We start from the raw sequence: 6,055 nt of genomic DNA, 5'->3' as shown, positions 1-6,055 counted from the left end.
CAGGACACTATGTTTTCCCTGCCTGATGAAAGAAGAGCCTGTGCAGGCCCAGGCCAGGGGTTGAGGCAGGAGCAGCTCCCTGGTTTCTTTTCACTGCACTTGGCTATGGATTTTACTGCCCTGAAGTACACAGGAATGTCCACGGCTTGGTTTTCTGTAGAGGGCCTAATATTTTATTGCACCTCAGACGCCATATCTGCCTCTCCTTGTTTGGCGGGTGTGCAGCGTGGCATTAAGTGTTTGTGTTGCTGTCATCAGGGGTGCAGACTGATAGCAGGAAGCAAGAAAAGAGGAGCGAATGTTTTTCAAACAGACGTGCAGGAGAGGAGAAGCAGCTAAGATCAGACACAGGTAGGTAGAAAGATTTCTTTCACTTCTCACCATAAACAAGTCTGAGATGTAACAAGAATGTAGGAGAAGTTCTGCAACAAAAGCTGCTTATTATGAAAAATATACCGTTTTAGTTTATCACTGTAGAATGATTTATTTATATACGATGGAAGAAAATTATAGTGATGTCAATGATATAATAGAACTAAGACAAACTGCTGATAAGAACTTGAATCATGAAGTAACTTTGTAAGTGTTACTTACAAAGTTACTACAAAGTGACAAACTTCATCTCTCAATCATCCCTGCAACATGGAATTTCAGCTGCTGTGTAAGGATTTATCAGCCATTTGGTTTCACACCAGGGTTTTAGTGGATAAAATGATCCAATTCAGAAGCTACAACTGAAGGCCAGAGGTGACATTTAGATGGGATCCCAGCGTTTCACAATAAGTTGACTGTGAATCTTCTAAGTTTAGATCTGCAGATTTTCTGCAGAAACCTTCATTTTCTTTTCAGGTGAGATGAAATTTATTTCAGATGATTATATTGCTGAAACCTTTTAATTCAGTAAGTCCAGCCAGGTTGAAGAATCTGCTTCAGGGTTATAGTTGTATAGGTTGTATCCCCAGAATGGACGCTGCATGTCAACAGTGTGTTCTGCAGACATAATTCTGATCTTTGGATGATCTGTGTGTGTGTGTGTTTGGGGGGGGGGGTCAGTTTAAGATCTCAGACTGTTGTTAGATGTAACCCAAGTATATGAGCTGTTAAATAACAAGGCCGGTCTTAAGTAATTCAGCTCATAGTCATCTTATAATTATTTAATAGTCACATTCTGTAATTTTACAGATTAGATGATAAATGATAAAAGATGAAAAAACTGAAAATTCCCTTGAAAGACACTCTGAACACCTGGAGTTTCTTTATTTTATTTCTTTATATGTATGTTCATTATTTTCTAAATAGAAAATTTAGACTTATCTATTTGCTCTCATTCTATAATATAAACCCTCCTCTCTCCCTCTACCCTCTACCTCTCCCATCTCCGAGCGTTGGGCGGTGGTTGTTCATCTCTCCAGCTCGGGTTCTCTACCAGAGTCCTGGGAGCTTGAGGGTCCTACGCAGTATCTTAGCTGTTCCTAGGACTATTTGTATTATAAAAATTTGTTGATTTATTTATTGAATTTAAATATTCAATTGTATTTTTATTGGTTCAAGTCTTTTCTATTCATTATGTTTCCATGTACTCATTTCTGTTTTTAAAAATTGTAAATGAATTTAGGTTTTAAGGCCTCAAAGATTAGTTAATGAAAATGTGATTTATACCATAAAAAACTGTATTTTAAGCTGTTGAATCAATTTGTATTCTTGGATGTGGTAATATGCCACACTGGTGGTAAACCCAGCACCCAGAACATCCATTCCGAGGTTTAAAACCACAGCAGGGGCTCGGACATGATTAACTTTCGCAGTCAGCTTTGTGTTTCCATTCTACCCAGAACATTTATCAGTCTGGAAAAACTGCTGTAGGCTGGTGCGGCTATGTTGATGATGTTGGTGATGATTGGCAAAGATAGGCAAAGACAGGTGCATGTCACCTGCAGCTTACATGTTCTTTTACATTCTATTTGTAATGACAACACATCTAAATTTGGCCTTCATGATATGTTATGAGGGAAAAGGGAAAAAAAAAACCTGTTTTTTCCTCAAAGTTCATGATGTCTGAAAGAGACAGAATCCAAAACAGATTATTCATTTCATGATGATGCTCAAAAGTCAGCAGCAGAAATGATCACGTTTGCTGAACGAGACATAAACGTCAGTGTTTATTAGTATAGATTTCATCTGTTGCAGGATGGGACATTAATGAGGTCTAAATGTAGAAATCAAGAACACACCAACTACTTATTTACACCTCAACGTTTATAACATGGTCCTTACAAAACACAGGCACACCTATGGACCACAGTGAGCACCGAGAATCTGTAGTCGTCGTTTAAGGGTTTGCTAGGCAGATGATCTGATTGGTATCCTGCAGAAAAACCACAAATGAAGTCAGATGTGGAGTAGGTTATGCCAGCTCATCCACACGCTGCGAATATGCTGAACAGAATGTTCTTCAATAGGTTTGGTTCACCCCCTGCACCCGGCCCAACAGACCACAAGCCCACTGCCTTCTGTTACTCATCTGTCATGCCAAGACATCTTCCATTAGTTTGTGGTGGAGAGTCTACTCTGCTTTGCAGCATCTGCTGGGGCAGGAGAACCAGAACCAGAGACTAAGGACATGTCCACATCAGCCGTTCTGATCCGAGTCCGTTTGCTCGGAAAGTCGCTTCGTTTGGGGAAATGTGAATGCGCTAAACAAATCATCATTCGGACCAAAGAAGCGACTCGGTCCAACAACAAACGCAAGTCTCAGCCCATTTCAAGCGAACCAAAGACAGGAAGCAGACTACAAACCAAATCCCTTCCTGCATGTGGCGTAGCGTTGCATTGTGGGTAAATCCATAGCGATGGCGTTAAGGGTCCTCTGCCTCGTCTGGTGTTCATACTGCCTCCATTGTTGCAGTGGATTTCTGCAGGATACTTGCATAAGACACAAGAAAAACCCAAAACAGCCATAGTTTGGTCTCCATGTTTAACTGGCAGGTGGAGGAAACAGAGTTTTCTTCTTCACGCCGGTCTGGTCCTCTCTTCTGCTAAATACTAGTGCAGCGCCCCCTCTGGTGGGAACGGGGAGATATTATTCTAATAGTTTGGCTGGTTTCACCAAAGTGCAGCGTGAACAGGACTGACAAGTCTTCCCATCCTCTACACAACACACAGAGAAATCAGCACTTCATTCATTCACCGACTTCTTTAGGTCTGTTGAAACACAAATGCTAATTTTTGATAATTAGTGTTTATTAACTATCAGATCATAAATATTGTCATCTAATTGACTCAAATCAGAGGAAATGTTTTATTAAACTTCTGTGGTGACTCATATTCTGCTTATGAAGCTGTAAGTAGAGCAACACCATGGACATGTCTAACGGCTAGTGCAGAGTGACGGATCGTCTTAAGTGAGTGACAAAGATCCGACATGTTTTCAGGTGCAGGGAGTCTTCCTCGCTTCTGATTTACAGCTGTAAACCTGCTGAGCAGGACAGACAGATCTGTTTCTCAGAGAGGGGGGAGATGGAGGGTGACCCTTTCTAGGGAATGACTGATGCTCCTTGACACTGTCGGCTATAAAAAAGCAAAGTCTGTATCTTACAGCTTGTTTAAAGTGACATGGAGATATTTCTATGAAGATCTGTAAAACACCACGCGGGGCAGTAAAGATGCACCTGAGGGAAAAATGTGCAAGTTGAAAAGGTTATGGTAAGCTGAAAACAAAGTAAGATGGAAACAGAAACTCTCAGTCTGACCGGCATGTTGGCTATTTGTGGAAGAGGGAAGGAGGGCGGTTGTCATGTCATGAAGATACAGTAGAAGCATTGACAGCTGTGGTGTTGATGGTCCACTGAATGCCATCAATCTGCACGGCATGCCATCACATCTGTTCCCCGAGACTAACGTTGGAAAAGCAATTGCTCAAATGTTTTTACACTAAAATGCAGATATGTCTAAAACATTTAGTTTTTAAGCAAACATTGATTTGAGTGTGAGCGTGAGTGGTTGTTTGTCTCTGTGGTGCCCTGCGATGGACCGGCAAGCTGTCCAGGGTGTACCCTTCCGCCTTCCTCCCAAAGCCAGCTGGGATAGGCTCCAGCTTCCCCGCGACCCTGAATTGGAATAAGCGGTTTAGAAAATGAATGAATGATTTGACTCGTCTCCTCCAAAGCACTGCCTCCATGGACACGATAGATCAATATTTTCAATAATAAATCACTTCCTTTCAGCTCATTTTCCACCGAAACTGCTCCCCTGTCTGTTATCCATTCTCTACAACTTGCCAGATCCACCGGTCAGTCCTCAGTCCTGGTCCCGCTGGACCAGATCCACCGGTCAGTCCTCAGTCCTGGTCCCACTGGACCAGATCCACCGGTCAGTCCTCAGTCCAGACCCACCATTTAATTGTGCAAAACTGAAGTAGCAGTGTTTAATTACTCTGCCTCCTCACATATCAATTGCTTTATTGGTAAAAAACAATCATATAAAATAATCATAATTCAATTTTTTTTCTCATGTCTTTCATGCATATTCAAAGCTTTGTATATATGACAGGGCGGTGCTGGCTCAAAAAAAGTTGAGAGGCACAGCTTCAGAGTATCCAGGTGAAGAGAAGTGTCCAGATCACATGAAAACAGGGGAGCCTCAGGGATCGGTGCTCGGCCCTCTTCTCTTTCCACCATACACCTCCTCACTCGGTGCAGTTAGAAGCTCTCATGGCTTCTCCTACCACTGCTATGCAGATGACACTCAGCTTTTCCTCTCCTTCCCACCAGACGACACACCGTTTCACTGAGAATATCAGCTTGCCTTGCTGATATCTCTGCATGGATGAAGGATCGCCACCTTCAGCTCCATCTGTCCAAGACAGAGCTCATTGTCTGTCCAGCCGATCCTTCCTTACCTCCACAGATACGTGTGAAGCTCCACTCTATCACACTTGTTCCTACTGCCTGGAATCTGGGTGTCATGGTGGATGACCAGCTGACCTTTAAGGTCCATGTTGCTTCGGTTGCCCGTACCTGCCGATATGCTCTCTACAACATCAAGAGAATCAGACGTACCAGATAGAACATGTCACATGATATGTGTGTGTATACAACCCATGGAGTCTACAACCCACACAAGTGGCTCAGATAGTGCAGCTCATCCAGGATGGCACATCAATGCCAGCTGTGTCTGTCAGCGTGGTGTCCAGAGCATGGAGGCGCTACCAGGAGACAGGCCAGTACATCAGGAGACGTGGAGGAGGCCGTGGGAGGACAACAACCCAGCAGCAGGACCGCTACCTCCTTCTTTGTGCAAGGAGGAACAGGAGGAGCACTGCCAGAGCCCTGCAGAATGAGCTCCAGCAGGACACAGATGTGCATGTGTCTGCTCCAACAGTCAGAAACAGACTCCATGAGGGTGGTATGAGGGCCCGACGTCCACAGGTGGGGGTTGTGCTTCCAGCCCAGCACCGTGCAGGATGTTTGGCGTTTGCCAGAGAACACCAAGATTGGTAAATTCTCCACTGGCGCCCTGAGCTCTTCACAGATGGAAGCAGGTTCACACTGAGCACATGTGACAGACGTGACGGAGTCTGGAGACGCCGTGGAGAACGTTCTGCTGCCTGCAACATCCTCCAGCAGGACCGGTTTGGCAGTGGGTCAGTAATGGTGTTGGGGGGCATTTCTTTGGAGGGCCGCACAGCCCTCCATGTGCTCGCCAGAGGTAGCCTGACTGCCATTAGGTACCGAGATGAGATCCTCAGACCCCTTGTGGGACCATATGCTGGTGCGGTTTGTGATCTCTTGTGATGATTTTGTGTGTGCGTGTGAACAGTTGTGGTCAGCGTGTGTAAATATCACATATCAAAGAATGTGTGAAAAAAAAAAAGACTGAAAAGAAAATTACTGCAAAAAAATCATGTCATGGAAATGATCACCAAACAAAATGAAACAGATTAGAAAAATAAAAAGATTCCTAGGAGAGCAGAAGGCTATTTAAAAAAAAAAAAATCTTGACTTCCTTAAGCCTGTTCCATCCTCCACGAGAAGCCAGAACTTTCTTCTTGTTCTCG

At 43.8% G+C, this 6,055-nt stretch overlaps 1 protein-coding gene across 2 annotated transcripts in view; it reads left to right on the top strand.

Annotated features, from left to right (window-relative positions):
* The first annotated feature begins 252 nt into the window (after positions 1–252).
* The window catches only part of LOC306761612 (dual specificity protein kinase CLK1-like), a 19,951-nt gene continuing 14,148 nt past the window's right edge, over positions 253–6,055 (top strand). For both annotated transcript variants that reach the window (XM_079247862.1, XM_079247861.1), the window contains exon 1: positions 253–351. The gene's annotated coding sequence lies outside the window, so the exon portion shown is untranslated. The remainder of the gene's footprint in view (positions 352–6,055) is intronic.

Source organism: Telmatherina bonti (genome assembly GCF_933228915.1).
Source record: "Telmatherina bonti genome assembly, chromosome: 10".
NCBI classification, from domain to species: domain Eukaryota; kingdom Metazoa; phylum Chordata; class Actinopteri; order Atheriniformes; family Telmatherinidae; genus Telmatherina; species Telmatherina bonti.
Note: the sequence above shows the minus strand (reverse complement) of the source record. Positions and strands in the feature narration are given on the sequence as shown.